The sequence below is a fragment of the Rhinolophus sinicus genome, linkage group LG07, assembly GCF_036562045.2.
Source record: "Rhinolophus sinicus isolate RSC01 linkage group LG07, ASM3656204v1, whole genome shotgun sequence".
Classification (NCBI taxonomy): Eukaryota; Metazoa; Chordata; class Mammalia; order Chiroptera; family Rhinolophidae; genus Rhinolophus; species Rhinolophus sinicus.
Window position 1 is genome coordinate 105,288,223 of NC_133757.1, and position 12,431 is coordinate 105,300,653.

The following is a 12,431-nucleotide window of genomic DNA, read 5'->3' on the forward strand; positions in this document are numbered from 1 at the left end:
ATTTAGCAGACACTGGGGCATACTGAGGCTTCTCGAGGCATAGGTTGGTGAAGGTGTAAAAGCTGTTTTTTCTCTTTTATTTGGTCCCTCGTGCAGCTCCTGGTCATTTCAAGGATTCCACATCTGGAGCCAGCATTCAGGCCAGGAGCCCCCGTCTGCACCTGCCGCAGGCCCCTCTCTGGCTGCGCTTTCTCCTTGCTTGTGTTCTGGAAGCTCCATTGAAGTGAGTGGCAGCTGTGCTCCTGGAGAAGGTAAGCAAGAGTTCAGGTGGTGAGGAGGAGATTGGTTTCCTGAGGCACACTGAGATCAAATGCCTTAGCTGGAGCAAAGCATGAAGGAGAAATCAGGGCAGGGAGAGGTGACACTGAAGGCAGCTAACACAGGAAGGGCTGGCACTGCCTGTCGTGGTTCCCTGAAATGGAGGCTTTGTGGAAGTGAGGTCCCAAAGGCCCTCTTTTCTGCTTTGTGCCTTGGCCTGTCTGCATTTTCCATTAACAGATGTTGCTGTGGCATATGTGCTAATGATGGCACAGAGTCCCCGAAACAATCCTGCTCAATGCAGACCCCAGAGATGACTAACTTAGAATGTGAGGTTATGGTGGAGCCGTATCAATTGCCGTAACGGTCGGCAGACATTGGTGCTCAAGGAGCTGAAAAATTACCACTAGAATCACTCCTCCCATTGAAGAACATATTTCCAATGGTATTATATGTATTGAAAATATTTGCTGGAATTTATGGGGCAGCTATTAATAGTCAGGCACTGACTAGGTATTTTATACACATTGTCTATTTAAATCCATGCAATAACCCTACAAGGAAGTTATCGTGATCTGCTTTCTACCACTGAAAAACCGAAGCTCAAAGTAACAGAGTGACTTCCCCAAGACCATTACACTGATCAAGCAGAGTTGCTGGGGCTTGAACCTATGTATGTCTAGCTCTAAATCCAGTTCTTCTTCTGCCCTAGCAGACCACCTACCCCATTCTCTGGGCCCCATTTTCTTAGACACAGTCTGCCTATCTCACATCTCTTCTTTCTGTGTCCTACCCTGAGTTTTGTATGCCCCTCTATCCCAGCCTCCTCACAGGTTGTCAAAATAACATTTGCTGATAAAGAATTGAGATATTAGCACTCTCATTTTCAGAACAGAAACGAAAAAATCAAAAAGCAGTCTGGGTATCAGGCAATGAATCAAGGAGACTAGCAGGGTCAATAGTACAGTCCGCTTTCCAAATCTTCTTTTCTGATCCTGGTAGATACTGTCAGCTGCCAAGCTCTTTCTCAAGGCAGCCCTAAGCAATGTCACGGTCAAGGAGACAATTTTGAGGTGGGAGGGGCATGCATGAGCTCCAGAGCAGGACACCTCAGGGTTACATTGGTGGGTAACCCTGAAGCCAGGCCCCTCCTCTGCCCATGAGCCAGACATGTCCACCCTGAGGGGCCTGTGGCATTAATTTGTTTCCTTTTCCTGGCATGCCAGGGACGCAGTGTCCTCTCATAAAAAACAAGGGGTGAGGGAGTGCAGAACAGAGAAACAAGAGGAAATGAAAGCTTTCTTGGGAAAGGCAACTGTGACAAATTGAAAGGGTGGAGGAAATACTAGCATAAACAAGAGAGGGGAGAAAAGGCTGCGGGAGAGTAAGCAAAAGAAGTCTGTGTCTGTAACCCCTGGACCAGCAGAGTGCTGATTTGTTTTCCATAAAAAGAGATGTGTTATATATTTCCCCTTTCTTGGCAAATAATGACAAAGAAGAATGGTTGCGGAGTTTACTGAAATGGAATAGTCTGAGGAGGTATTCTGAGTGAGTGAAATGTGCTCTCGGATATCTTATCATGTTTCCCACCAACTTGTTTTTATTTCAAATTGCCTACAACAGGTGCCATAGTCTGGGCAAAGTATAAAATCGTACCTTGCAACAGCTGTGCATAGAGCTTGCATAGAAATAGTAAAGAAAGGTTACACAACATGACTGGTCTCATATGGCTTGGAGCAGCTCTAGAATTTAAAACATTTCCTTGTCCTCAAGTTAAATTGGGCCCCCATGATATATGTTCTGTAACTTAATATGAAAGACTACTGATGGATGGGTTGATATCATGGCCGCGAAAGCTGCCCGTGAGTACCTGCAAGGAGCACATGCACCCTGAATGGACCCCGTTCTGCAAATATAGGCCTCCCTGAAGTGGTGTTTGCTCAGTGTGTGCAAGTGGGCTCTCCCCTACACGTGGGAAAGACTATGTGGTTTAATGCAGATGTCGCCTACACCCAAGACACTTCTCGAGCTGCAGCCCAAGGAGAATAAACTAGTGTATGAAAATATTCCCAGCACCCTAGTTCCCATTCTTTCTCTCCAACTCAAGAAGCACCTATGAATGCAAGTGACAGTGGTACCATTAAACCTGTTCAATCCTTAAACTTCAGTTTTTCATTTGTAACAGACTAATAGAGGCACCACCCACAGTTGACGATGGTACCTTATGAACCCGTACTGCAGCTGAGAACTACTGTTTAGAGGGCTTTCTTAATTCGATAAAATATGTCAGAGCCACACAGAACATAATTCAGTTACTTACTCCCCGGGTATTTTTCCACGTGTGATTTAAAATGGAACAGAGTGTTCTCGAGGGGCCAAAGTCCAACAATATACTCAGGATTCTGTCAGGATTCTGAGTGGCATGCAACAGAAATGGATTCTGGTGGACTGAAGCAGGAAAGGAACATACAGAAGCTGTAACATTTAGCGCACAGCGTAGTTGCTGAGGCTCTGCAGGGCCTGCACATTGGGAACAATGTCCCCAGTCATGCTGCAGTGCCCTAGATGCTGTGGCGAGTCCCACCCACACCAGCAACACCAGCACTGCCAGCCCGGCTGCTCCATCTCCCTGCAAACCCCGTCACTACTACATACAGGCATATGAACCCTGGGTCTATGAAGTAGCCCCAGGTGATTGACCACGTGGCAGGCATGGGTTGGAATCCCAGAAAGGGTTTTAGAGTTGATGTATCATGAGGGAAATCAGTGGATAATCATCATTGTGACATTTCTCTAGGCTGTGGGCAGGGCCACCATATTTCTTGTTCACATCTCTGTCCCTAGGCGCTAGCGTATTACCTGGCACTTAGAAAGGGCTCAATAAACATTTGTTGAAATGAATTAAAATTGAATTTTAAATTTAGAAGCACCCTTTCCAAGGGCTGACTGCCAGTTACTATTACAAATTAGTTCTATTTAATCAAAGTAAATTAGAAAGGCGATCAAAAATAGAGTTTCCAAGCCTCATGTCATGTGCACTGACCTACCACAGCATTGCCCGTAGACCTTCAGGTTAGTGGTCGGTTTGTTTGTTTGTTTTTATGTTCAGTGACAGCTTTACTTTTTCTAGTAATAACTGTGTCTGCCTGTGCCTGTCCATCCGTGTGAGCATATTGAGTGAAGGTTATTTTGCTCTCAAGAAATGAAACTATCATCAACCTTCATCTGGAGACCAGAGTATTTGCTTCTGTTTTGTGTGACTCTCATGGGGGAGGAAAGAGGGAAGGGCAATCTTTCCCTGTAGGCAAAAAAAAAAAAAAAAAGGAAAAAACAGAAAAATACTTTCAAAGGCCTATTTGCAGAGTGTGGTTGTGTTCCTGTTGAATTACCCCAGATGGTTTGCCCTGTTCATTTCTTCCTGGTCCTTTGCAAAACTCCCAAATACAAGACTGAGAGTAGAGAGCATGATAAATCATTCCTCACACAGATTCAGCAAGATGGTCATTGTTACTACACAAATATACAAGTTATGTTGGAGCTGTGCTGTAAGATTGCAGTATGGATTACTTCCTCTTGTATACATGCCAAAAAAAATTCTAATTCATTCTGGATGAATCATAAACTTTTATGCTCTTGATTCAGGAAAAAAATGTATAAGTATATAATTCAAAGTATAAAGGTCCACAATCTCAAGGTCATCAAATATGGAGAACTGAGAAGAGCTTAAAAGTGATCATAGACTAGATTCCATCTATTTTAACTTCATTTGGATTAAAGTCTGAATGTGCTCATTCTCTGCCATAAAGAGTTATTTTCTTCAGGTGGGAGGGTTAGGTTTTGGGTATTGGGGTGTGTGGGTATGTTAAGTTTCCCTACATGTATTTTCTCTCTCATTGGTTCAGAAATTATTATTATTTTTTTAATGGTTTGCATCCTACATGAACCTTCTCTGGGTGCTCACAGATAAGACTGGTGGCAGGGTGGGTAACCTGAGAGAGCAGACGTGGAGGAAGGGGCAACTGTTACTGCAGGAAGGTCAAGCCTTCTCTCCTATGAAGCAAAAGCCTTGGGCTTCTTAAGGTGGGCAACAAACCCTGACACCACAGGTCAGGGGAAAAGGTAAAGAAAAAAAATGCCTCTACCTCTGGAGAAGGGGCAGGAGGCATCCTGGGCCAAGGATCCTACTGCAATATGATAAGAGGCCTCCTACTGCTGGGGGAGGGCAGGAAGCTCTCTTCCACACAACACCCACCAAAGATACAAAGCAGAGTTTGGCTGCCATCAGGAGGAGGGGCAGGATCACTGAGAAAGCCCCAAAACCAAGACTCAGGACATAGAACCTGGCTAAGACAGGGTGAACCAGGACAACAAAGATGCCACTCCTCTCCTCCCTTCCACCAGCAAGGTAGCAAACCTCAAGTAACAGCTGTCTCCTGTTGGATGAGGAGCAAAAGCGTTGAAAGAGATCGTCCTTGAAGCATAGGCACATAAGGAAAACTGAAAAATGAGGGTAGAGTACCCAGCACCCTAAACATAAGGCAGAGATAGACCAGAATTTCTTAACTTTGTCACTACTGACATTTTGGGCCATATAATTCTTTGCTGTGGGAGGCTGTTCTGCGCATTGCAGAGGATATTTAATAGCATCTGTGACCTCTACACACTAAATTCTAGTATGATACCCCCACCCCAGTTGTGACAATCAAAAACATCTGCAGACATTGCTAAATGTCCCCTGGGGATGAAATCACTCCTGGATGAGAACCACTGCGTTAGAAATAGTTGAAGCTAGTAGTGCACTGAAGAGGGCCATAAGAATAATAAAATTCAAATCCACCTCAACTTCTGACTAGATTGTCTCAACCTCACACCAAAGGCCTGGCATAACAAAAAGGCATGTTCATTTTCAGACATAAATAATATTTACCTCAGTCTCTTATTCTAAATATGATGTCCAGCACTCAACCAAAAATTACGAGAGACAAAAAAGCAAGAAAAATCAACTCATTGTTAAGAGACAAGTTGTCAACATAATAAAACTTAGAGATGACCTGGATGTTGTTACTATCAGACAGGAAATAGCTATGATTAATATTTAAAAGCTCTAGCAGGATAATGGTCAGCGTGCATGAAGATGGAGAATTTGAGTCAAACAAAACAAACAAAAAAACAGGGTAACAGAGATGAAGAATGTCTTTAAGGGCTCAAACAGAATTGACACAGCTGAGGCTCAGTGAACTTGAAAACAGTTCAATAGAAATCACCCAGATTGAAACACCAAAAGAAAATTAAAATGAGAAAAAGAGAATAGAATCATTCAGCAATATAAAATGATCTAATGCACGTGTATCTGAAATCCCAAAAGGAAAGAAAGAGAATAGGGTAGAAGCAATACTTGAAAGAGTTAGGGAAGAAAAAATATTTGAAGAAGTGATGGCATAGAATGTTCTCAAAATAAAGAAAAACACTAATTGACAGAGTCAAGAAGATTAGAGTACCTTCAGCAGGAGAAATAAAAGAAGGACGAGGATGAGGATGAGGAGACTATATACTGGACACATCATATGCAAACTCCTGAAAACCATATACCAAAAAAAAAAAAAAAAAAGGATAATAATTACAACTGCTTTCAGTTCTAAATCTACACAATATAGAAGACAATAGAATGAAAATTTTAGAGTACTGAAAGAAAGAAAAAAACCTGTCAACCCAGTATTCTATACCTAGTGAGAATATCTTTCAAAATGAAGGTGAAATAAACACTTATTTAGATAAGCAAAAGCTGAGACAATTTATTACCAACAACTCTGTACCTCAAGAAATGTTAACGAAAGCTCTTCTAGGAGTTTCCAGGAAAAGGAAATATGATATCTAACAAAAACTTAGATCCAGTTCCCCCAAATTAAAAATCTCTGGAAATGGTTGAAATGAATATAAAAATACTTTTTCTTATTTGTACATTCTCTAAAACAAAAGATATTGACTCTCTAAAATAAAAATAGTAAGAATGTATCATGGGTTTATCCCATATGTAGAAGTAAACTGTATGACAATAATAGAACAAAAAACAAGAGGGAGGAATTGAAAGTTTACACTGTAAGGTCCTTACACTATACATGAAAATTTATAACATTTTTAGAGGTGGCCTGTAATTAAGGTGTATATTGTAAACCTTAGGGCATCCATTAAAATAAAAAAAACAATAGATATAAATAATAAACCAGTTTTACAGATAAAATGGAATAAAAAGTATTCGATCTATAAGCAAGCAGAAAAAGAGACAAATAACAGATGGAACAAGTGAAAAATAAGTAGCAAAATGACAAATATAAGTCTAACCATATCAATGATTGTATTAAATGTAAATGACTGCACACAGCAATTAAAAGACAGAAATTGATAGATTAAATAAAAATGCAATATCCAACTAGATACTCTTTCCAAGAAACCCACTTTATATATGAAAATATAGAAAGGTTAAAAGGAAAAGGACGGGAGGAGACTTGACTTTGGGTGGTGAACACTCAATGCAATATATAGATGTTGTATTATAGAATTGTACACTTGAAACATATATAATTTTATTAACTAATGTCACCCCAATAAATTTAATTTAAAAAGTGAGAGGATGAAAAAATATATAGCACATAAATACTTATCAAAAGAAAGCTAAAGTGACTTTATTAATATCAGATAAAGTGGAATTTAGAACAAGGAATATTATCAGGATTTAAAAAGAATGGAACATAATAATAAAGGGGTAACTTTATCAAGAAAACATAATAATCCTAAAGAGATATGTATCTAACAATAGTACTTCAAAATACATGAAGCAAAACTAATGGAAGTTAAAAGAGAAATAAATAAATCCAAAATTATAACTGGAGATTTCAACTCTCCTGTCTCAGCAATATGTAGAACAAATAGAAAATCAGTAAGGAGATAGGAGATTGAACAACACTAACAACCAACAACCTAGTTTACATTAATTGGACACTTCACCCAACAATAGCAGAATACATATTCTCTTTTTGAGTATACATGGAACAATCACAAGATAGATCATGTTCAGGGCCATAGAATAAATCTTAACAAATTTTAATGAACTGAAATAATAACAAAGTATGTTCTCTGACCATATTTCCAGTTCGGTAGAATTAAACTAGGAGTCAGCAACAGAAAGATATCTGGAAAGGTAAAAAATATTTAGACATTAAATGATATTATTTAATTTAAAAATGGAAATTTAAGTATTTTCTAATATTTAATGATATTAAAAATACTTCTACATAACCTATGGTCAAAGCAGATGTCACAAGGAAAATTAGAAATTTAACTGAAACAAAAACAGCATATCAAAATTTTTGAGGAGCAATGGAAACAGTGCTTAGCGGGAAATGTATAGCTATAAACACCTAATTAGAAAATAAGATTTCAAATAAATAATCTAAGCTTTCACTTTAAAACACTTTAAAAAAGACTAAACCTAAAATAATCAGGGAGGAGGAAATAATAAAGATAGAAGCAGAAATTATTAACACCAAAAACAGAAAACAGTACAGATAAGCAGTAAAACAAAAAGTTGGTTTTTTAAGGTCAATAAAGTTGATAAGCCTCCACCCAGCTTGCTCAAGAAAAAAGGCTCAAATACCAATATAAGGAATGAAAAGGGAAGATCACTACAAATTAGACAGACATTAAAAGACTAGTAAGAGAATATTATGAACTTTATGTCTATAAATTCAACAACTTGGATGAAAGGGCAAATTTCTTAAAAGGCATATTTAAGAAGCCATATATAATCTGAATCACCCTATATCTTATTAAGAAAATGTAATTTATGCGAGTAGTTAGAAGCCCTTGTATAAAGAAAACTAGAGCTTAAGATGGCTTTATTGAAAACTTCTACCAGATGATTTGAAAAAAATAATACCAATATTGCATAGATGCTTTTAGAAAATAAAAGAGGAGCAACCATTTCCTAATTTATTTTATGAGGCCAGCATTACTTGGATACCAAAACCAGACAAAGATATTGCATGAAAAGAAAATGACAAACTGTATCCCTTATGAGTATAAATGTAAAATTTGTAAACTAAATATTAGAAAATTGAACCCAACAATATATAAAAAGAATAATACATCACGATCAAGTCAGATTTATTTCATGAGAGCAAGACTTGTTCAACGTTTTAAAAATTGGTCAATGTAATTTGCTATATAAACAGATTAAAGAAGAAGAACTATATGATCATCTCAATATATGCAGAAAAAGTATTTGATGAAATTTGAAGTCTGTTCATGATTTAAAAAAAATTCTCAGACAATTAGGAATAAAGGGGACATTCGCAATCTGGTAACGAGCATCGACAAAAATCTTATAGTTAATATAATACTTAATGATAACTGAATAATTTTTCTCTAAGATTGGGAAGAAAGGTAAGACTGTCCATTCTCACCACTTGTATCCAAAATTTTCCTGGAAGTCCTAGCCAGTGCACTAACACAGGAAAAAGAAATAAAAGGCATATAAATTTAAGAGGAAGAAATAAAACTGTCTCCATTTGTAAACATCAAAATAGTGTAATAGAAAATCCCAAAGAACCCATTAAGAAAGCTACTAGAATTAGTAAGTGAGGTTAGCAAGCATGAAGGATACGAAATCAATATACCAAAAACAATCGTATTTCTATACGTTAGCAATGATAAATTGTAAATTGAAATTAAATGTACACCATTTAAAATAAAGTGCCATTATTTAGGTTAACATCTAGCAAAATTTATGCAAGATCTGTATTCTGAAAATTGCAATACTTAAAATACCAAGTAAGACCTAAATAAGCGAAGAGATATATTATATTTATGGATTGCATGTGTCAGTATTATTAAGATTATAATTTCCCCCAAACTGATCTATAAATTCAATGCAATCTCAAGTGAAATCTTAGTAGGATTTTTTGTAAAAGTCAATAAGTTAATTATAAAATGTATATGGAAACTAGAATAGCCAAACCGTTTTTTTTTTAAATTGAGAACCCAATGATATCTTATTTCAAAGTTTATTATTAAGCTACAATAATCGAAATAGTCTTGTGTTGGTGAAAGGATAAACGCATGGGTCAATTGAACAGAATAGAGAGTTGAGTCCAAAAATAGAACGACACATACATCTTCAGTTTATTTTCAACAAAAATGCAAAGGTAATCCAGTGGAAAAAGGATAGATTGTCAATGAAAGGTGCTGGCAGAATTAGACCCTGATATAATAGCAACAAACAACAACAATAATATGGACGAATACATCTTTGAAGAAAACGCAGGAGAAAAATATTTGTGACCTTGAGTTTAGCAATGAGTTCTTAGATACCAAAACCAAAAACACAATCCAGTTGATAAGTTAGACTTTGTAAAAATTGGAAATTTTTGCACTTTGGAAGACAGTGTTATGAAAATAAAAAAACAAACCACAGACTGGGAGAAAATATTTGTAAAGCCCATATCTGATAAATGGCTATGTGTAGGATGTATAGAAGTCTCAAACCTCAATTGTAAGAAAACAAGCAATATCATAAAATATGGGCAAAATTTTAACAGACATGTCACCACAGATGCTATATGAATGGCAAATAAGCATGTGAAAAGATGTCCAATACCATTAATCATTATGGAAATACAAACTAAATCCTCAATGAGCTACAACTACATATTTATCATAATGACCAAAATAAAACCTGACAATAACGAGGGATGAGCTGGATATGGGACAACTGGAACTGTCACACATTGCTGGTGGGAACAAAATGATACAGCCCTTTAGTGAAACAGTTTGGCAATTTCTTATAATGTTAAACAAACACTTAGTAGATGACCCAGCAATTTCATTCTTAGGTATTTGCCAGAGAGAAATGAAACTCATAGCACACAAAAACCTTGAATGTTTATAGTAACTTTATTAATAATCACCCCCAAATGTCCTTCAGTGGGTTAATGGATAAATAAACTATGGTACGTTCATATATTAATAAAAAGGAACAAGCTACAGATAAATACAATGACATGTCTATATCTGAAGTGAATCATGTTAAGTCACAAAAGAAGTCAGATCCAGAAGTCATATGTATGCTGTATGATTTCAACTATATGACGTTCTGGAAAAGGCAAAACTATAGGGACAGAAACGGGATGAGTGGTTGCCAGGGGCTAAGGCTGAGCCATCAGAACTGACTACAAAGGGGCCTGAGGGAACTTTGGGGGATAATGGAAATGTTTCGTATCTTGTGAAGGGAACCAAAATTCTGCCACCCTGAAGCTGCTTTTTGGTATCTTAACTTTAAAGAAACAAACCTCAGAAAGAACCTTTAGCCCTTCCCCACCTTTCCTGCTGAAGTGATGCAGACAGAGAAACCTGCTTCAGGAAGTGAATCTTAGAATGCTACCTTAGCTTAATTAGAATTAAGTGATAAATAAGAGGACGTCAGGAAGGTACCTGTTAGCTAGATACCCTCTGTGTCCCATTGTTTCTGAGATGCCTGGCAAGAATTTTCCTGCCATGTGTGTTCTGTTCTTCCTGAATTGCCCCTTCTTCTTAATTCCGAAATCTAATACCCCTTCCCCCCCTTTTCTCTTTTGTCCAAATGACTTATATACCCAATGTTGCTTCACTGTCTTGGGAATTTTCATGCCTATGTGAGTTCCCCAGGTGTATGCATTAAAATTTTGATTTCTTCCTGTTAATCCATCTTTGTTAATTTGATTATTAGCTCAGCTAGAAGAACTTAGAAGGTGGGAGGAAAAACATTATTTTTTTAGCCCCCACATTTGATTGTGGTGATAGTTACATGACTGTATGCATTTGTTAGAACTGATAAAACTATACATTTAAAAGGGAAATTTCCCTGTGTATAAATTATATCCCCCAAAATATAAATCTGAAAAAAAATCTAAAATGTTGACAATAAACAGTGAAAAATCAAACTAGTCCCCCAGTTTCCCAGGTGATCTGACATCTACAGCTGATGGAGTGTGCTGTTTTCTGGGTGGGAAAATATTTGGGATCCAAAGGGCTGAGGCTCAGACAACCTCTCTGCAAAGCAGTCCCCTGGCCAGGCTTCTCAGGGGCAGGAAGGACCCTGGGCCCAGAGTCTGCTCCCCTCACTCATGCTTATGGGTTGCCTTCAGACTGAAGGCCAGTGGGAACTGAGTTCCCTCCACACCTCCTCCCACAGGTGTGACTGTTGTGGAGGCTAGAACAGCTTTCTGATGCACACATGAGGTACCCCACCCGCCTTCAAACCTCCAAGTGAAAGGACTCAAGTTGAGTCCTCATAGTTCCTGGAGGCAAACCCTCTGTGCATGTGAAAGGGTCTCAGAATCCCCAGAGGGGTGTTTTGGTGGCAGCTTAAGCTGTTTTGCAGCCAGTGCTTTCAGGGCCCCAGGCCAGGAGTTAAGACTCCTGTTGTTCACAGCCACTTTATCCTCTCCGCCCACTCCCTGGAGCCTGGCAGGAAGGTGGTCAGAGCAGGGGTCAGCAGATGTACACGGGCTGCTGCGTGGAGGCCCAGCCGGGAGGATTCAGGCTGTGGGAAACCCCGTCGGCCCAGAGCACGAGTTTCCCAGCCTCCTTCAGGCTAACCGGGACCCTGCTGGCTCCCCTTCCTTTGCATTTGTAAACTTTTACTCGTGAGTTGATTGATTCCATTTAGCTGCCAGCTAACTAGCTAGAATTGAAAATGTAACCTTCAATTGGAAGGACTGTACTTTAAGAAATTGCTCGTCTGCATTGCCGAGGTTCTGGGAAAGTAGCAATGAAGAGGAGAGGAGGAGGAAAAGAGAAAGGAAGGATGGAGCAGTCACAGGTTAAAAGGAGGGAGGGTCACAGCTAAAGACCTGAGTCGGGTATTTCTGTCTCTATGATGTAGAATCTTTCTAGCTGTCTCCAGGCCATGACTTGGCTAAATTTAACTTTGGCCCTTCCCAGCCACCCTTCCAAATGTTTGGCCAGGACACCTTGATTGGACTGAGGGGAAGTGAGTCATTTAAGAGACCTGCACTTCAGGAATAGGTGTATATTTAAAGCTCCTGCGTTCCTCCATTCCCACCCCATCAGATGGCGGAGAGGCTTCCCCAGGTTTCTATAGCAGAAACCTGTTGGCGAGGCAAAGATCACCTGGCCCC

The 12,431-nt window shown here is 38.8% G+C and overlaps 1 long non-coding RNA gene across 1 annotated transcript in view; it reads left to right on the plus strand.

Moving 5' to 3' along the window:
* Positions 1–12,431, plus strand: part of LOC141572740 (uncharacterized) — a 182,998-nt gene that overhangs the window by 8,217 nt on the left and 162,350 nt on the right. The window contains exon 2 of the long non-coding RNA XR_012498189.1: positions 97–251. This is a non-coding gene — a long non-coding RNA (uncharacterized LOC141572740). The remainder of the gene's footprint in view (positions 1–96; positions 252–12,431) is intronic.